Below are 20,597 nucleotides of genomic sequence, written 5' to 3'. Positions count from 1 at the left end.
GGATCAACTCTTCCACGCTGATTAAATATCCTGTATAAATCTAGTCCCACTTGCCAGCACTTGGCACATAAACCTCTAAACCCTTCCAATTCATATACTCATCCAGATGCCTTTTGTAATGTTGTAATTGTACCAGGCTCTACTACTTGGTCAAGCAGCTCATTCCATACATGTACCACCTTCTGCATGAAAAAGTTGCCCCTTAGGTCTCTTTTATATCTTTCCCCTCTCACCCTAAACCTATGTCCACTAGTTTGGGACTACGCCATCCTGGGGAAAAGACCTTGCCTATCCACGCCTCTCATGATTTTATAAACCTCTATAAGGTCACTGGTCAGCCTGCGATGCTCCAGGGAAAATAGCTGCAACCTATTCAGCCTCTCCCAATAGATCAAACCCTCCCGTCCTGGCAACTTCCTTGTAAATACTTTCTGAACCCTTTCAAGTTTCACAACATCCTTCCTGTAGGAGGGAGAGCAGAATTGCACGCAGTATTCCAAAAGTGGCCTAACCAATGTCCTGCATAGCCACAACATGACCTCCCAACTCCTATATGCAATTTACTGACCAAGAAAGGAAAGCATAGCAAGTGCCTTCTTCATTATCCTATCTACCTGTGACTCCATTTTCAAGGAGCTATGAATCTGCACTCCAAGGTTTATTTGTTCAGCAATACTCCCTAGGACCTTACTATTAAGTGTATAAGTCCTACCGTGATTTGCCTTTCCAAAATGCAGCACCTCACATTCATCTAAATTAAACTGTATCTGCAACTCCTCTGTTAATTGACCCACCTGATCAAGATGTGAGGTAACCTTCCTCATTGTCCACTACACCTCCAATTTTGGTGTCATCTGCAAACTTACTAATTATACCTCCTATGTTCACATCCAAATCATTTATGTAAATGTTAAAAAGTAGTGGACCCAATACAGATCCTTGTTGCACATCAGTGGTCACAGGCCTCCACTCTGAAAAACAACCCTCCACCACCACCCTCTGTCTTCTACCTTTGAGCCAGTTCTGTATCCAAATGGCTAGTTCTCCCTGTATTCCGTGAGGTCTAACCTTGCTAATCAGTCTCCCATGGGGAACCTTGTCGAACGCCTTACTGAAGTCCATATAGATCACATCTACCGCTCTGTCCTCATCAATCTTCTCTGTTACTTCTTCAAAAAACTCAATCAAGTTAGTGAGACATGCTTTCCCACACACAAAGCTATGTTAATTTCCTTAATCTATCCTTGTTTTTCCAAATGCGTGTAAATCCTGTCCCTCAGGATTCCCTCCAACAACTTGACCACCACCGATGTCAGGCTCACCAGTCTATAGTTCCCTGGCTTTTCCTTACCACCTTTCTTAAACAGTGGCACCATGTTAACCAAGGTAGTCTTTCAACACCTCCCCTGTGACTATCGATGATACAGATATCTCAGCAAGGAGCCCAGTAATCTTTTCCCATTCTTACCACAAAGTTATAGGGTACATCTGATCAGGTGCCAGGGAGTTATTCACCTTTATGCATTTTAAGACGCCCAACATCTCCTCCTCTGTAATATGAATATTTTTCAAGATGTCGCTATTTATTTCTCTATATTCTCTATCTTCCATATCCTTCTCCACAATAAACACTGATGAAAAATACTCATTTAGTACCTCCCCAGTCTCCTGCAGTTCCACCCATAGGCTGCCTTGCTAATCTTTAAAGTGAGGGGGCAAAAGTGAGGACTGCAGATGCTGGAAACCAGAGTCTAGATTAGAGTGGTGCTGGAAAAGCACAGCAGCTCAGGTAGTATCAGAGGAGCAGGGAAATCGATGTTTCAGGCAAAAGCCCTTCATCAGGAATGAAGGCAAGGAGCCTCCAGTGTGGAGAGATAAATGGGAGGGAGCAGCAAACAGTACAATAGGTGGATGGGGGTGGGGATGAAGGTGATAGGCCAGAGAGGAGGGTGGAGTGGATAGGTGGGAAGGGAGATTGGTAGATAGGACAGGTCATGAGGATGGTGCTGAGCCAAAAGGTTGGAACTGGGGTAAGGTGGGGGGAGGGGAAATGAGGAAACGGGTGAAGACCACATTGATGCCCTGGGGTTGAAGTGTTCCGAGGCGGAAGGTAAGGCATTCTTCCTCCCAGCATCGGGTGTGAGGGAGCGGCGGTGGAGGAGGCCCAGGACCTCCATGTCCTCGGCAGAGTGGGAGGGGGAGTTGAAATGATGGGCCACGGGGAGGTGGGGTTGATTTGTGGAGGTGTCCCGGAAATGTTTCCTGAAGCGCTCTGCGAGAAGGCGTCCAGTCTCCCCAATGTAGAGGAGACCGCATCGGGAGCAACGGATGCAATAAATGACATTGGTGGATGTGCAGGTGAAACTTTGATATATGTGGAAGGATCCTTTGGGGCCTTGGATGGAGGTGAGGGAGGAGGTGTGGGCGCAGGTTTTACAATTCCTGCAGTGGCAGGGGAGGATGCCTGGATGGGAGGGTGGGTTGTAGAGGGGGGGGGACCTGACCAGGTAGTCACGGAGGGAACAGTCTTTGCGGAAAGTGGAAAGGGGTGGGGAGGGAAATATATCCCTGGTGGTGGGGTCCGTTTGGAGGTGGCAGAAATGTCAGCGGATGATGAGGCTTATGCAAAGGTTGGTAGGGTGGAAGGTGAGGACTGGGGGGGGTTCTGTCTTTATTGTGGGTTAGAGGGGTGGGGTTTGAGGGCTGAGGGGTGGTATGTGGATGAGATGAATTGGAGGGCATCTTCAACCACGTGGGAGGGGAAATTGCAGTCTTTAAAGAAGGAGGCCATCTGGTGTGTTCTGTGGTGGAACTGGTCCTCTTCGGTGCAAATACTGTGGACATGGAGGAATTGGGAATACGGGATAGCATTTTTGCAGGAGGTAGGGTGGGAAGAGGTGTAATCCAGGTAGCTATGGGAGTCGGTGGGTTTGTAAAAAATATCAGTGTCAAGTTGGTCATCATTGATGGAGATGGAGAGGTCCAGGAAGGGGAGGGAGGTGTCAGGGATGCAGGAGTGGCGCTGATGCAGTCATCAATGTAGCGGAGGAAGAGGTGGGGAGTGGTGCCAGTGTAACTATGGAAGATGGACTTTTCTACATAACCAACAAAGAGACAGGCATAGCTGGGGCCCATACAGGTGCTCATGGCTACCCCTTTGGTCTGGAGGAAGTGGGAGGATTCGAAGGAGAACTTCTTAGGGATGAGGACCAGTTCAGCCAAACAAATGAGAGTGTCAGTGGAAGGGTACTGTTGGGGCTGTCGGGAGAGAAAGAAACGGAGGGCTTGGAGACCCTGGTCATGGCAGATGGAGGTGTAGAGGGATTGGATGTCCATGGTGAAGATGAGGTGTTGGGAGCCAGGGAAACGGAAGTCTTGGAGGAAGTGAGGGCATGGGTGGTGTCTCGAATGTACGTGGGGAGTCCCTGGACTGGAGGGATAGGACAGTATCAAGGTAGGTGGAGATGAGTTTGGTGGGGCAGGAGCAGGCTGAGACAATGGCTCGGCCGGGGTGGTCAGGCTTGTGGATCTTGGGAAGGAGGTAGAATCGGGCAGTGCGGAGTTCCTGGACTACAAGGTTGGAAGCTATGGTTGGGAGATCTTCTGAGGTAATGAGGTTGTGTATGGTCTGGGAGATGATGGTTTGGTGATGGGGGGTGGGGTCATGGTCGAGGGGGCGGTAGGAGGAGATGTCTTTGAGTTGGCATCTGGCTTCAGCGGTGTAGAGGTCAGTGCGCCAGACTACCACTGCACCCCCTTTATCTGCTGGTTTGATGGTGAGGTCGGGATTGGAGCAGCTGTCTGACCTGCTATGCTTTTCCAGCGCAACTCTAATCTAGACTCTGATGTTTAAGAAGCCCTATTCTCTCCCTAGCTACCCTTAATGTATTTTTGGAATCCCTTTGGATTTTTGTTAACCCTATTTGCCAAAACTATTTCATGTCCCCTTTTTGCCTTCCTGATTTCCCTCTTAAGTATATTCCTGATTTCCCTCTTAAGTATATTCCTACTGCCTTTATATTTTTCTGTGGGTTCACTGCTGTCTATACCTCACCTATGCTTCTTTCTTTTTCTTGACCAAAGCCACAATTTCTCTCGTCATGCAGTTTTCCCTACACCTACCAGCCTTGCCTTTCACCCTAACAGGAAGATACTGTCTCTGGACTCTCGTTATCTCATTTCTGAAGGCTTCCCAATTTCCAGTCGTCCCTTTACCTGCAAACACCTGCCCCCAATCAACTTTTGAAAGTTCTTGCCTAATACCATCAAAATTGGTCTTGCTCCAATTTAGAATTTTAACACATAAATCCAGTCTATCCTTTTCCATCACTACATTAAAACTAATAGAATTATGGTAGAAGACAGAGGGTGATGGGAGGAGGAGTCCTTTCTATCCCTGAGCTACAAATCTGCAATTGCTATGATATCACAGTCCCATTTCCTAACTATTCCCTGAGTTCATCTGCCTTCCCTGTTAGGTCTCTTGCACTGAAATAAAAGCAGTTTAGTTGATCAGTCCTACCTTGTATTTTGCTTTGTTCCTGTCTGCCCTAACTGTTTGACTCGCCCCTTTTTCGAACTGTACCAGTCTCTTCCCTCAGTATCTCCCTGGGGATCCCACCCCCATTAGTTTAAATCCTCCTGAGCAGCTCTAGCAAATCTCCCTGCCAGAATATCAGTCCCCTTCCAATTCAGGTGCAATCCATCCTTCTTGTACAGTCTCTTCTAACCCAGAAGAGATTCCAATGATCCAAAAATGTGAATCCTTCTCTTCTAGAGCATTCATCTGCTCTACCCTCCTATTCCTACCCTCAGTAGCTCCTGGCATTGGGAGTAATCCAGATATTACTACCCTCGAGGACCTCCACTTTAAATTCCTGCCTAACGTCCTATATTCCCCCTTCAGAATCTCATCCTTTTCCTTTCCTATGTCATTAGCTCCAATGTGTATAACAATCTCCTGCTGGTTTCTCTCGCCTTTGAGAATATTCCACACCCATTCCAAGATTTCCTTGATCCTGACACCAGGATCTTTGCACCTTAACAATCAACAGATCCAGAAAATAGCACCATCTTACTGCTTTTAAAAACACTGCTCAAGACTAACTTATATTTTTAAAGTTTAATCAAAAGACAAATCTCAATAAAAATTATAATCAAAAAGAACTCACTCATTTTTGTAGATTTATAAAGGAAAAACTGGCCACTTAGCTGCTTCTGTGCTGTGATCTCCCCACACTGGTTTCTTCAAGGTCAGTTGTGAATTTCTCTGCTTGTTTATTTTTCTTAGATAAACGCTAATGTCCAGAGATATGTGAGATCAAATAGCAGAGGCAGTAGCTATGAAGGTTCATTGCTGGGTCAGACAGCTGTGTAGGTTTCTTTCTCCGTTGATTCACTTCCCACCATGTCTTCACTGGCTTTGTCTTCCTCCATTTTTAAAATGGCGTTGTTTTGACCTTTATTTCCAAAGTTCCAAAACAATGCAACAGCTTATAAAACAGTAATTACTGCTTCTCAAATTCGAGGAAATCAGCTCCAACACTAGAAAATATCTCAAAAAAGGCCCAGCTCTTACAGCCACAACTCTTTCCTGTCCTCCATCTTGGATTATTCAGAATCCTCATCCAGGTCAAGTCACAATCATGAACCCACATACTTGTTTTATACTGTTGTATTCCTGTGACTCAGAGAGCAGTACACAATAAAGAAGCAAATCATATAACATGGTGACAGGGGTTGAGAAATGTTGAAAATTGCATTATTATAAAACAAAGTGACAGTTTTGGACATGTCATGTCTGGTAAATTGACAGCTGGTACCTACCTGGACTGGCTGAGTAATTCCTTCAGCAAATAAAGGAGGGAGGCAGAAAGCAGGAAACTATAGGTCAATAAGCTTAACATCTATCATAGGAAAAATGTTAGGGGCTATCATTAAAGATGTTATAGCAGGGCACTCAGATAAGTTTAATGTAATCAGTTACAGCCAATCTGGTTTTGTCAAAAGGGAAATCATGTTTAACTAATTTGTTGGAGTTCTTTGAAGGAGCAAGTTATACTGAAGATAAGGGGGACCAGCAGATGCATTGTACTTAGATTTTAAGAAGGCATTGGATAAGGTGTCACAATAAAGGTTATTGCAGAAAATAAAAGCTCATGTTGTCATACAGGTACAGGTAGAGGAATGGCTTGTTAACGGGACAAAGTTAAAAATCACACAACACCAGATTCTAGTCCAGCAGGTTTATTTAGAAGTACAAGCTTTTGGAGCACTGCTCCCCGAAACGTCGACTTCTCCACCTCCTGATGCTGCCTGACTTGATGGATTCTTTCAGCCTCCTGCCTGTCTACTTTGGATTGCAGCATCTGCAGTTTTTCTGTCTCTAATCTCCTTCTGTCTGATTGATTCTGAGAGTGGCATCAGTAAGCCCTGCTGTTCCTCACACTCAAAGCTCACTCCTGACTTTGAATATGCTTGGACTTGGACCCCTCAAAACTCTAATTCTGAGGAAAGGTCACCAGACCCAAAACATTAACTCTGATTTCTCTCCACAAATGTTGCCAGACCTGCTGTGCTTTTCCAGCAATTTCTGTTTTTATTTCTGATTCCCAGCATTTTATATGATATTGATAACATTTGAAGACTTCTCCATCCTTGATCCAGCATACTGACTGCCTCTGACAAACATGCCTGGTGTGCTTGTGCATCTCTACGCATTTTGACAAAGTCATTAAGTGCTGTGACCATGAGGAGATCATCTTCTCCTGGGGACTGGCCTGCAGCAGTCGATTGAGTGCTAGACTCATGGGACATTTCTTCCACAACCATATTAATCAAGTGCCCACCAGATTGTGCTCCCAAATCTAATCTAGATAGCGTACTCACCAAACTGACAGCCTCTGAGTTGAATGCCTTCCAACTGCATCTTCTAAGGGCTTAGTGGTTTCTTCCTCAGAGATGGAGGTGGAGAAAAATGTCTCCATTGCCGGCCTTTGAGTGGTTTCTTCCTCAGAGTTGGAGGTTCACTGGGTGCTGCTCATGCGTGCAGAAGAGGCGAAAGGAAATCAGTTGTGTAAGAAGGGTCAAAGTATTTGCAGATTAAGCACTGGTCTCAGTGGGAGAGCAGGGCATTGAGGCTTACTGGGCTAGTTAGGTCTTCCTGTTCCCATATGCATAGTTATATTCTTCTGCAGCCAAATCAGAAATGTCCTCCTTGAAAGGAACAAGGAGCTGGGTAGAAATATATATTGGTTCATTTCTTTGTGGCATGATCTTAAAATTATTAGATCCATATTCAGGTCTTCTGGTCCAAAATTGTACCAATATTTGATTATAGCTACAAGTTAGAAAGAATATATTTGCTTTCAACCATGTCTGGAATTCATGAAAAGCTGATCGGATTGTAACTGCATGTTAGAAAGCACAATAATAGCTGAAAAATTGCTCTCTTCTTTCACAACTGTGGAATGCTTGATATGGTTTTGAATGTTAAATAGATTTCCCAATGTCAAAAACAAGTCGCTGCAAAGTGTTGGGCCTCATTAAAGTGAAATTTCATATTGAAGAGTAAATTGGACTAATTTGATCAAATTAGTCGTCATTTCATTTTCAAAAATTAAGTCTACCAAATCCAGCCCTGGGGCATTGCAAACCATGTGTATGGTGGCAGGTGCCTATTCTAAGATTCTTAGTTCATGAAGAATTTGAAATGTATTCACGCATCAAGTAAATGCAATCTGCATGTAAATCACAAATCGTTCCATCTGAAAGCTGCACATTAACTGTTAGGTTCGAACAGATAACCTAACTATATGTAACATATTATGAACTGAATTTGACCAAATGTGGGGAAGTCCCAATGCCAGAGCTGAATATGGATTGACCCACCACAGTGACAGTAGGATGGCTTCTCATCTGTGTCCAAGACCTGGAGAACATCCACATTAACTAGCAAGTGACAAATAGCAATCACACTATACAAGTGCCAGGCAATGACTGTCTCCAGCAAGAGGCAATCTAACTACTGCCCCTTGACATTCAATAGTGCTAGCATCATTATACACCACATTATGAACATCCTAGGGGTTATCATTGAACAGAATTGAACTGGACCAGTTATATAAATACAGTGGAAAGGGCTCTTGTGGCTCAGTGGTAGTCTCCCTACCTTTGGGTCAGAAGACCAGGGTTCATGTCCCATCTACTCATAAGGCGTGGCATACATGTGTAAGCAGGTTGATTAAAAGTATCTATAAATACTGTCATTATAAGAGTCGGTCAGAGGCTAGGAATCCTGCAGTGAGTACCTCACCTCTCAAAACCTCAAATCATGTCCATCATCTAAGAGGCACAAGTCAGGAATGCGATGGAATACTTACCACTTATCCAACAACATTCAAGAAGTTTGATACCACCCAGGACAAAGAAGCCTACTTAATGGCACTATATCCACATGCATCCACTTTCTCTACCATCAATGCTCAGTAACAGCAATGTGTACCATCTACAAGGTGTACTGTAGAAATTCAAAGCTCCTTAAACAACACCTTCCAAACCCATGACCAATTCCATCTAGAAGGATAAAGGTTACAAAGAAAGACCACCACCTGCACATTCTCCTCCAAGCCATTCCCCATCCTGACTTGGAAATATATTGTCATTTCTTCAGTGCTGTTGGGCAAAATCTTGGAATTCCCTCCCCACTGCCATTGTGGGTCTACCTGCAGCACATGGACTGCAGTAGATTAGATTTCCTACAGTGTGGAAACAGGCCCTTCGGCCCAACCAGTCCGCACCAACCCTCCGAAATGTAACCCACCCAGACCCATTGCCCTCTGCCTAATTGTTTTAAGAAATTCCCTCCCACAGAAGTTAAACTGACTGACCTTGCACCCAAAGAACCAGGCCCAGCAATGCTTCCTCTCTTGTTGTACTGGACACATACTGTTGTAGGAAATTATCCTGAACATGCTTCTCCTACATTACCATTTGCACTAATTAAAATCTCCCTTATAACAACAATATAATGCTTACACCTCTCTATAATCTTCTTGCAGATTTATTCCTCTAGATCCTTTCCACTAGCAATGTAATGGCACCTTTCTTATTCCCAGGCTCTAGCCAAATTGATTCTATCGCTGAATGCCCTGAAACCTCCTCATTCTCCAGTAATGCAAAACACTCCCGAACCAAAAATACCCAGTCCTCTTCTTTTCCCCTTCCTACCTTTTCTGACTACCTTGTAACCAGGAATATTTAATACCAAGTTCTGCTCTTCCTTGAACCAGGTCTCCATTATCACCATAACAGAATAAATGGGTCCTTTTTGGAATGGCAGGATGAGATATCGCAGGGTTCAATGCTGGGACCCCAGATGCTCACAATGTACATTAACGATTTGGACAACAACAGTTTTACATTGTGCCACATTATATTGCATTGGCCAAGTATTTGCCCATTCAGCCGGCCTGTTCAAGTCACCCTGCAGCCTCTTAACATGCTCCTCACAGCGCACAGTGCCACCCAGTTGGTGTCATCTGCAAATTAGAGATATTGTATTCAAAACTTTTGTTCAAGAATATCACTTGGAGGGAGGTAAAACAGTTGTTGACACTTAACTCTCTAAAAGGCACATGCTTACCTCGTCATAGATACTCACAATGTCACTGCACAATCTACAAAACTTTTGAATTTCCTTTCTATTGTTGTCTGATTCCTCTTTAAGCAAGTTGCAGTCAACTCCGACCAAAATGTTCTGAATGAATTTGCCCAGATGTCCCACAATACCAAAGGGGTCAAATCAATATGAACACAAGTCGGTAGCAAAAGCAAAACATCCACACTTCATTCAGAATAAAATTACAATAATCTTCAATACTAAATATACAATCCCTAAGGAGCAGGAAAATCGATGTTTCGGGCAGGAGCCCTGCATCAGGATGATGAAGGGCTTTTGCCTGAAACGTCCCGTCGATTTTCCTGCTCCTCCGACACTGCCTGACCTGCTGTGCTTTTCCAATACCACTCTAATCTAATCTCCAGCATCTCAGTCCTCACTTTCACCTTTGCCATCCCTATTCCTATTTGGCCCCGTAAGGTTATGATACCTACCGAGTTCCTTCTAGACTTACGCAGTCATTGTCTCTGTGGTTCTGTCTATGGGTCAGAGAAGCTGCTTTCTTCCTCTCTGTCTCTGGATGGTCAGCTGGTCGCGGCCTGTTGCCATGCTGGCCTCCTCAAAAGGCCTCAGACAATTCCAAGAGCAGTTCCGAGACAGAAGTCTGCAGGCAAACTCTATTTTTATACCTTTTACGTGGTATTCTTAAACTTTCTGTATTTCTGGCCAATCAGGGAGGCACATTTAATAGTTTAAAACAAGAGTCAATCATTTAGATGGCATGTGACTAACAGTTTTTTTGTGTAGCAGGACCCGATGTCTTCCTCTCTGGACTGTCCTTTGTTTAGTGGATAGATTGAAGGGCTTTTGCCCGAAACGTCGATTTTGCTGCTCGTTGAATGCTGCCTGAACTGCTGTGCTCTTCCAGCACCACTAATCCAGATTGTTGGGTGTGCCTGTGCAGACTAACTGTTGCCTTTTACATTATGCTAATGGCTGCTGTGCTTGCACTGTGTCTGGTGTATGTGTATGTTGTGATTTCAGAGTTTCACTTGGCTAATGTACCTTAACGTTTGGCCAAGTTAGCAATCTACCTGTGTTAGCAGCCAGAAGGCTGCTACAGTACCATTTTTCATATTTAATATCTTGTTTTCTCTTTAAGATTTTTCAACAGTGTACATCTACCATGTTATCACCAGTCAGTCACATGTTGGGAAAATAGGGATCAAGCATTTATGCCCAATTCTTGATGGGAACCTTTCTGTTTATATCTACCATAGGAGCTTTACTCCTGTGTAGGATCAGGAGGCAGACTTCAGATGCAAGTTAACATAAGCTTTTGATAGACCCATTTAAACTCTCAAAAAAAAAGAAACATAAAAAAAAGGAGCAGGGGTAGGCCATCCAGCCCTTTGAATCTGCTGTACCATTCAATATAATCATGGCTCACCCTTCATCTCAATACCATATTCCCCCTTTCTCTTCATACTCCTCGATACTTTTAAAATCTAAAAATTTACCTCTACTTTTCATGAATATATTCAGTGACTTGGCCTCCACAGCATTCTGTGGTAGAGAATTCCACAGGTTCACTGCCCTTCGAGTAAAACCTTTTTTCCTCATCTCAGTACTCTGTGGCCTAGCCCACATCCTAACACTATATCCTCTTGTTGTAGATTCCTCACCCAAGGAAAACATCCCTCCTGCATCTAATCTGGCTAATCCTGGTAGAATTTAAATCAGACCAATCCTCATCTTCCTAAACTTTAGTGAATGCTCAACATATGGGTGTAAGTACCAGCCAGAAAACCTGTTAGAGAAAACCTCTGAGGATGATAAAATTTAATGATTCACAGGATATGTTTTGTATAAATTATTTTGGATGATTCCATCCTGTACATTCTTGAAATTATTTTGAATGGATTTCCTGCTTCCGTGGAGCAAATATTTACGTTAAAGACGACCAGCCCCATTATTGTTCCCAGTATCACAAAAAACTGGGCAAAAATTTGGTCCATGCCGTTTTTGGGGTGAAGGCATTGGCAACACACAAACATGGCATTGTCTTTATGTTTAATTGATTGCAACATCAGGTCAAGTGAGGTCTGAACTGCTGGCCGCCTGACTACTCAGCAGGAGACCCACCAACATTCACAGTGCACACATATTCACACAACATACTTCTCATATTTCTGCCTCCTAAAGGGGGGATGCTCTGAATTCAAGGAGGCTGCTGCTGAAAGCTACTGCTGCATTTCCACTCAAGGAAATACAACAATGGGAATGATAGACTACTGAACTATTCATAGATCCAGCATGAGAGGCCCTAATAGTACAAGTAAAAAACATGGGAGACATGTTTTCCAGGTGTTCAGGAGGTCCTCAGTGCCCAGCATCAGAAGGAAATGGGAACAGGGAAGCAGCAAGGTTGATTCCCCGTGTCTGTTTTTGAGGATCAGCGATCAGTGCCACAAGTTGTGACCCAAGCATTTGGAGGTGGTGACAATCAGTGAATGCACCCTCAAACAGCATCACAATTTATCCACCAACTTTTCACACTGTTCAATACACAACAGTCCTATCAGTCATTCATTGGGGTATTCTCTGGCATGCACACCTAATATCCAGATCCTCACCTCACCCTGAACGTCATTAGCTTTATTCACACCACTCACCGCCTGCGCATATCTCCAGCTAGTCAGTTGTGACAGCCATATTCTCCAAACTCAGGAATCTGACACTCTCCCCCCTCTCTTGTAGTATTTGGTGCCCTATTACAAGAAGTATTTGAGTCAAACCAATGGGGGGCAGGCATAACGCTATCTACCAAGCCCCATAGAGGAGATGGTTTTCTGCATCATGGGTTAGGCTACAATAGAACCCATGACAACTGACATTGCTGCGACCATTGGGGATGTCAGTATTTTACTACTTCATGCAGTTGTAAACTTTAATCTATTATCTAACTCGAACAGAAGTGACTGGTAGTGTGATCATAAAACTCTTGCCTTCTAACCAAGTTCTCCTCCCCTCATCCCAACCTTCCCCATTCTGATTATAATAACTAAGCAGCCCTATCACATTGTAAGGGAATACCATCATAGCACTGCTGTAGTGGCTCTATCACTTCATCTGACGCAGCCAACAGCTAATGTATTGGCAATGAGTGTGCCTTAGAGGTTAGTATAGCATTGGGACCTGCACCTGCTGAGTCATTCAGGTGTGAGTGGACTGCAGCCAGATGAAATAAACAGAATTGTTTGTGTGCTTGCCCCATGGGAATCAAACTCACAGATGAGTTCTGCATCAGGAGACTCAAATGAAGAGTTTGAGAAGGTAGTTTACTGGAGACTGCTGATGAAAATGCACACAAAGAGATTCTAGTTGCATTGTCAGGCCTATCAGACAGTATTCTGTTGTTGTCTTGGGGTTTTGAGGGGCCCAGCGCCAAATTGGGAGAGGATAGCATTCAGAGCTTTCCCGGTTTGCAGCCTCTTCTGACCATGTGATAGATCACAGGCAATGCACCAGCAGTCCCCATACTAATTGCAGCCTTTGTGTGGCTATGATGTGGAGGTGCCGGTGTTGGACTGGGGTGGACAAAGTTAAAAAAATCACGCAGCACCTGATGAAGGAGCAGCGCTCCAAAAGCTAGTACTTCCAAATAAACCTGTTGGACTATAACCTGATGTTGTGTGATTTTTAACTTTATGCAGATAGATCACCAAGCCCCTGCCCTCCCTGTGAGAATGTAAAAATACACAGTAAGCCTAGAGCTGCGCACCCAAATTCTGCAACTCACACCAGCACCATGAAAATCTCTCCAAAGTACATCCAGAGACTTCGCAACATCAAAAATTATTCTGTGTTACTTTACTTGAAAGTAAAGTGGAATGCTTTCCCCTTTAAATGACACTAGTAAGTGGTCTATCTTTCATCTGCGCACATATTCTTTTGCTAAGTGACAAGTGAGTATGTTGAGTGGATCCTCATGGTTCAAATCAACAAATAGAGCATCAGATCAGCTGGTACGTCTACCAAAGGAAAAAGACTGCAGATGCTGGAAATCTGAAATACAAATTTAAAACATTTCTGGAAATCCTCAAGGTTAAGCATTATCTGTGGAGAGAAACAGAGTTAATGTTTCAGATCAAGTGACCTTTCATCAGAACTGATTCACTTAATCAGAACCGGTTCGAGTACTTTCTTTCAGTTCAGCTGCTATGACAGTTCCTTGTCCTGACAGCACCAAGCGGGAGATTAGCAGCACATATGGAGATGTGTCTGGAGGCATACACCATTTGGAAAGCTTCTGGTATATGTAGGCCATGTCTAGTAGTGCCATGTGTCCAAATTTCTTGCTTCCTAACTTTTTCTAGCAATTTGAGTGAATCGGAAGATCCTAAGGAATGATGAGTCAAACAAATTGCTCATCCAGCTTCTGATCATTTTTTTTAAGCTCAGCATGGGACGAGTGCTATTTCTACAGAATTTCTGAAAACACATTTATCAAATTGCTTAAAATGTAGGCCTTCGATATTCTGATTCTATGGGCATTTGAAAATAAGATTTAAACCTGAAAGCTTTGTGAAGATGATTTAGCACTATTCATTAAACTTTGCATACCACAAAACAACTTTATTTGAAATTCCTATATGTTTAAATATTTATATATAATATCGTGTTTCTTGGTTGCTCTGTGATATACCACTAGGAATACTGCACTAAGTATTTTACTGACTTCTCAAACTGGGATATGTCTTAAATTATATGCATTCTAAATAAACAACGATAAAATAATTATTGAATCTATTGGTTAGTCACACATTACTTACATAATTGTATTTTAAAGCCTTATTGTGGAAATGATTTAAAACTCAGAGAATAACTGTTGAAAACAAAATAGGCAATCTTCCATTTTCCACTCGAAGACTCGTAGTTGTTAACAATCTGGAATGCACTGCCTGAAAGAGTGTTGAAAGTAGATTCAATAGTATCTTTCAAAAGAGAATTGAATATATATTTGAAAAAGAAAGATTTCCAGTACTATGGGGAACAAGTGGGGGAGTGGGACTAATTAGATAGCCCTTTCAAAGAATGGGCACAATCACGAAGGGTTGTGTGGTTTCATTCTTTGCTATATGATTCTATAAATGGCCTTCATGCTGTCAATCCGAAGAAAAATAATGATGTGTTTTCCACTGTTCTTCTCGCCAAGCTCCAAGATATGATGGTTTCTAGTGGACCCAGAAATCAGACAGTACTAATTGCATTATTGAGACAAAATGAAAACTGAAGAGGCGTCCAATGATTGGCACAGACTAAATCCAATCAGAATGAACCAAGGCATCAGCAGTAAAAAAAACTGTCTCAAAGCTCTTTTCGATAATTGAAGCTCGAAAAGAGTCTTTTAAATTGAGCACCAGCTGCTTCAAATGCTGTTGAATAAATCACTTGTGTGCATTCACAGCCAATGATCAGGTAACTCCTGAACTCATAACCAAATGGCATCTTACAGGATAAATGTGTGTGGGGATCAGCTTGATTTAGTTATGTATATAAAGACAACCTAATCTTCTCTGCGTGGTATCACATAACCTTTATGTCATTTAATGCATTTCAAGCATTGAGTTTTACTTAATACTGAATTTTTTTTAAATTCAAAATTAACAACTTTCAAGTTATTTTAAACTATTTAAACTATTATACGTCCAGTAATTTGGCCAAATGTACAATAATTGAAATTAATAAACAGTTCTGATTGGTCTAGTATATGGAGTTTTTCTCTTAACATTCTCAAAGAAAATTGGATAAAGTTATTTCAAAATGGGCTTACTCAAAAGCAATTTTTCAAGACTTGTTTCATAAATCCTTTCTGAAAATTATGAGCAATAACAGTTGCATGTACTTAATGATGGTGTATTTTTAACCATTTCTGTCTTTGAAATAAATGTTTACTTTATTGAAATTACATGAGGCATAATTACATTTGAACAATGGGCCTACTTGTGGCACAGTGATAATGTCTATACCCCTGGACTAGGAGGTCTGGGTTCAAGTCCCATCTGGTCCAAAAGTGTGCAATAACATCTCTGAACAGGTTGATACGGAAAAAAATAGATACATTCAGGTTGTGTCCATACCCCTGGACTTGGAGGCTCAGATTCAAGCCCTGCCTGCTCCAGAGGTGTGTAATTACAAAAGGATGTTTCATGACTAGAGAGTTATTAATCTAGGAGACAAAGGATAAGGGCCAAATAATTTAGAACTGAGGTGGAGGCAGAGTTTATTTACTCAGTGGGGAGTGAGCTCTACCCCAGACCCTGGAATCTCTGTCATGAGGCAAAAGTGAGGACTGCAGATGGTGGAGATCAGAGTCTCGATGAGAGTGGTGCTGGAAAAGCACAACAGGTCAGGCAGCATCTTAGAAGCAGGAAAATCAACGTTTCAGGCAAAAGCCCTTCATCAGGTGAGCCATCAGATTTCATTCAAATTAATTATTTTACTTTTAAAATCACCAATATCATGGGCAGCACAGTGGCACAGTGGTTAGCACTGCTGCCTCACAGCGCCAGAGACCCGGGTTCACTTCCCACCTCGGGCGACTGTGTGGAGTTTGCACATTCTCCTCGTGTCTGCGTGGGTTTCATCCGGGTGCTCCGGTTTCCTCCCACAGTCCAAAGATGTGCAGGTCAGGTGAATTGGCCATGCTAAATTGCCCGTAGTGTTAGGTAAGGGCTAAATGTAGGGCTATGGGTGGGTTGCGCTTTGGCGGGGCGGTGTGGACTTGTTGGGCCGAAGGGCCTGTTTCCACACTGTAAGTAATCTAAAAAAAACGTTGATTTTCCTGCTCCTCGGATGCTGCCTAACCTGCTGTGTTTCTCCAGCACCACTCTAATCTAATCTCTGTCATGAGTATGTTCATGGAACTATAGAATCATAGAACTATTATGATGCAGAAGGAGGCCATTCAGCCCTCACAGGTTCTTTGTAGAATTTTTAAAAATAGAATCCCAACAGTCTGGAAACAGGCCATTCGGCCCAACAACCGAACCTCTAAACAGCATTCCCCCAGACCCACCCTCCTATTCTATCCCTATGGCCAATCCACCAAACCTGCACATCTTTAGAGTGTGGGAAGAAACCAAAACACTCAGAGGAAACCCATCCAGACACAGGGAGAAAGCGCAAACTTCACACAGACAGCTGTCCGAGGCTGGAATTGAACCCAGGTCCCTGCTGCAGTGAGGCAGCAGTGCTGACCACTGAGCCACCATACCACCCATTACCTTGTGTTAATTTCCTGCTTTTCCCCATATCCCTGCATACTAATTCTAACCAAATAATCATCCAATGCCCTCGTGAATGCCTCAATTGAACCTGGCATTACCAGGAAGTTCTAGGTTGCACCAAATGCTGGTGATTTGCAGAAGTTGGTGATTTGGGTTAGCACTGCTGCCTCACAGCGCCAGGTACCCGGGTTCGATTCCAACCTCAGGCAACTGTCCGTGTGGAGTTTGCACATTCTCCTCGTGTCTGTGTGGGTTTTCTCCCACAATCCAAACATGTGCCGGTCAGGTAAATTGGCCATGTTAAATTGCCCATAGTGTTAGGTCCATTAGTCAGAAGGAAATGGATCTGGGTGGGTTACTCTTCGGAGGGTCGGTGTGGACTTGTTGGGCCGGATGGCCTGCTTCCACACTGTAGAGAATTGGATCAATTTGTGAAATTGGATTGTCAAGTCAAGCTGTCCCAAGGTGGGGTTCAACCAGAGATTGGACAGACATTACAAACTCTGTGAGTAAAGTTTAATCTCAGATGGTTGAGAAAAATCGTGTTAAAAAGAACACAGATTTACGTGCTGGCTAAACAAAAATAAGAAAAGTACTTCCAGCTCATATTGACCATTGCTGCCTAACTCAGCTGGCACCAGAAGGGTCAAGATTAGAGTGGTGCTAGAAAAGCACAGCAGGTCAGGCAGCATCCGAGGAGCAGGAAAATCGACGTTTCGGGCAGGAACCCTTCATCAGGAACTATAAGGCACAGCTAATGTGAGGGAAATAAAGGGCCATGAAATTAACTTAAAGTGAGGTCACTGACCCAGGCATGTTGCAAAGCCAGAATTAAATGGATAAAGGGCATATTAGCAGCCTGAGCAGACAAAGACTCGTGGAAGGGGCCATATTGGACCCGGTACTGGGGAACAAGCCAGGACAAGTGATAGAAGTTGCGGTGGGGGATTTCTTTGGGAACAGTGACCACAATTCTGTAAGTTTTAGAATACTTGTAGATAAAGAAGAGAGTGATCCTCAGGGAAGAGTACTAAACTGGGCCAAGGCCAATTATATCAAAATTAGGCAGGAGCTCAGAAATGTGGATTGGACACAGCTATTTGAAGGGAAGTCCACATTTGAGATGTGGGAGGCTTTCAAAGATAGGTTAAAGATAGTGCAGGATAGACATGTCCCATTGAAGGCAAAGGATAGGAAGGGCAAGATTCATGAACCGTGGGTGACAGGAGAAATTGTACGTCTAGCCAAGAGGAAAAGGGAAGTGTACATAAGGTCTAGACAGCTAAGAACAGAGCGGGCCCTGGAGGAATATCGGGAGAGTAGGACATGTCTTAAACGAGGAATCAAGCGGGCTAAAAGGGGTCATGAAATAGCTTTAGCAAGCAGAATTAAGGAGATTCCCGAAGCATTTTATTCTTATATAAGAAGCAAGTGTGTAACTAGAGAAAGGATTGGTCCACTAAAAGATAATGAAGGAAGGCTGTGTGCTGAACCTGAGAGAGTGGGTGAGATTCTGAATGATTACTTTGCATCTGTGTTCACTGAGGAGAGGAACATGAAGAATCTTGAGATTGGAGATAGAAGTTTGATTAGTCTGGATCACGTTGGCATAAGTAGGGAAGATGTGTTGGGTATGCTAGAGGTTATTAAGGTGGACAAATCCCCAGGACCAGATGAGATCTATCCCAGGTTGCTGAGGGAAGTGAGAGAGGAAATAGCTGGGGCCCTGACAGATATTTTTGTGGCATCCTTAAATACAGGTGAGGTGCCGGAAGACTGGAAGGTTGCTTATGTTGTCCCCTATCCAAGAAGGGTAGTAGGGATATTCCGGCTAACTACAGACCAGTGCGCCTGACGTCGGTGGTGAGAAAGTTGCTGGAGGGTACTAAGAGATAGGATCTATTTATATTTAGAAAAGAATAAGTTTATCAGTGATAGGCAACGTGGTTTAATGTGGGGGAGATCGTGCCTTACCAACCTAGTAAAGTTCTTCGAGGAAGTGACCAAGTTGTTAGATGAAGGAAGGGCTGTTGATGTCATATACATGGACTTTACTAAGGCATTTGATAAGGTTCCCCATTGTAGATTAATGGAGAAAGTGAAGTCACATGGTGTGCAGTGTGTTCTAGCTAGGTGGATAAAGAACTGGTTGAGCAACAGGAGACAGAGAGTAGTAGTTGAAGGGAGTTTCTCGAAATGGAGAAAGGTGACCAGTGGTGTTCCACAGTGGTCAGTATTGGGGCCACTGTTGTTTGTAATATACATAAATGATCTAGAAGAGGGCACTGTTGGTATGATCAGAATGTTTGAAGATGACATAAAGATTGGTGGAGTAGCAGAAAGCATTAGGGACTGTCAGAGAATACAGGGGGATATAGACAGACTGGAGAGTTGGGTGGAAAAGTGGCAGATGGATTTCAATCCAGACAAATGTGAGGTGATGCATTTAGGCAAGTCTAATTCTAGGGTGAATTATACAATGAATGGCAGAGCCTTGGGAAAAGTTCATGTGCAGAGAGATCTGGGAGTGCAGGTCCATTGTACCCTGAAGGTTGCTGCACAGTTGGATAGAGTGGTCAAGAAGGCATATAGTATGCTTGCCTTCATAGGATGGGGTATTGAGTATAAGAGCTGGCAAGTCATGTTAAAATTGTACATGACATTGGTTTGGCTGCATTTAGAATATGGTGTACAGTTCTGGTCACCACATTACCAAAAGGATGTGGACACTTTGGAGCGGGTGCAGAGAAAGTTTACAAGAATGTTCCTGGTATGGAAGGTGCTCGCTGTAAAGAGAGGTTGAGTAGATTAGGTTTATTTTCACTAGAAAAAAGGAGATTGAGGGGGGACCTGATTGAGGTTTACAAAATCATGAAGGGTATAGACAGGATAGAGACAAGCTTTTTCCCAGGGTGAAGGATTCACTAACCAGAGGCCATGCTTTCAAGGTGAGAGGTAGAAAATTTAAGGGGGATACACGTGGCAAGTACTTCACACAGAGGGTGGTGGGCGCCTGGAATGCGTTGCCAGCAGAGGTGGTAGAGGCAGGCACGGTAGATTCATTAAAGATGCATCTGGACATTTGCATGAGTAGGTGGGGAGCAGAGGGATACAAATGCTTTGGAATTGACCGACAGGTTGAGACAGTATATTTAGATCAGCTCAGGCTTGAAGGGCTGAAGGGCCTGTTCCTTGGCTGTAAATTTTCTTTGTTCTTCGTTCTTTGAAGAAGAAAGTTGGGAGACTATTGAGGCTGTTAGAAAAGCTGAGCAGTTACTGAAATGGTAGTAAAGGCAAGAAGCATTATTCAGCCTGCAGACAGTAGGAATCATTAAAGATAAAACATTGAAGGAGTGGACTTAATTCAGTAAAACTATCAATGAATGATGGCAGGGAATAGGATTCACTAAGCAAAGCCAGAAAGGAATTGCGAAGCATTGTTTAAGACCATGATTAGGAGAAAGTGAGGACTGCAGATGCTGGAGATCAGAGTCAAGAGTGTAGTGCTGGAAAAGCACAGCGAGTCAGGTAGCATCCGAGGAGCAGGAGAATCAACATTTCAGGCATAAGTCCTTCATCAGGATGCTGCTTGACTTGCTGTGCTTTTCCAGCACTACACTCTCAATTAAGACCATGATTGGCAGGTTCATCCAGACAAGTCACAAAAAAGGTATAAATTCTCCATT

The sequence above is a fragment of the Chiloscyllium punctatum genome, chromosome 4, assembly GCF_047496795.1.
Source record: "Chiloscyllium punctatum isolate Juve2018m chromosome 4, sChiPun1.3, whole genome shotgun sequence".
Lineage (NCBI taxonomy): Eukaryota > Metazoa > Chordata > Chondrichthyes > Orectolobiformes > Hemiscylliidae > Chiloscyllium > Chiloscyllium punctatum.
The sequence above is the reverse complement of the archived record's forward strand: the minus strand, read 5'-3'. Positions refer to the sequence as shown.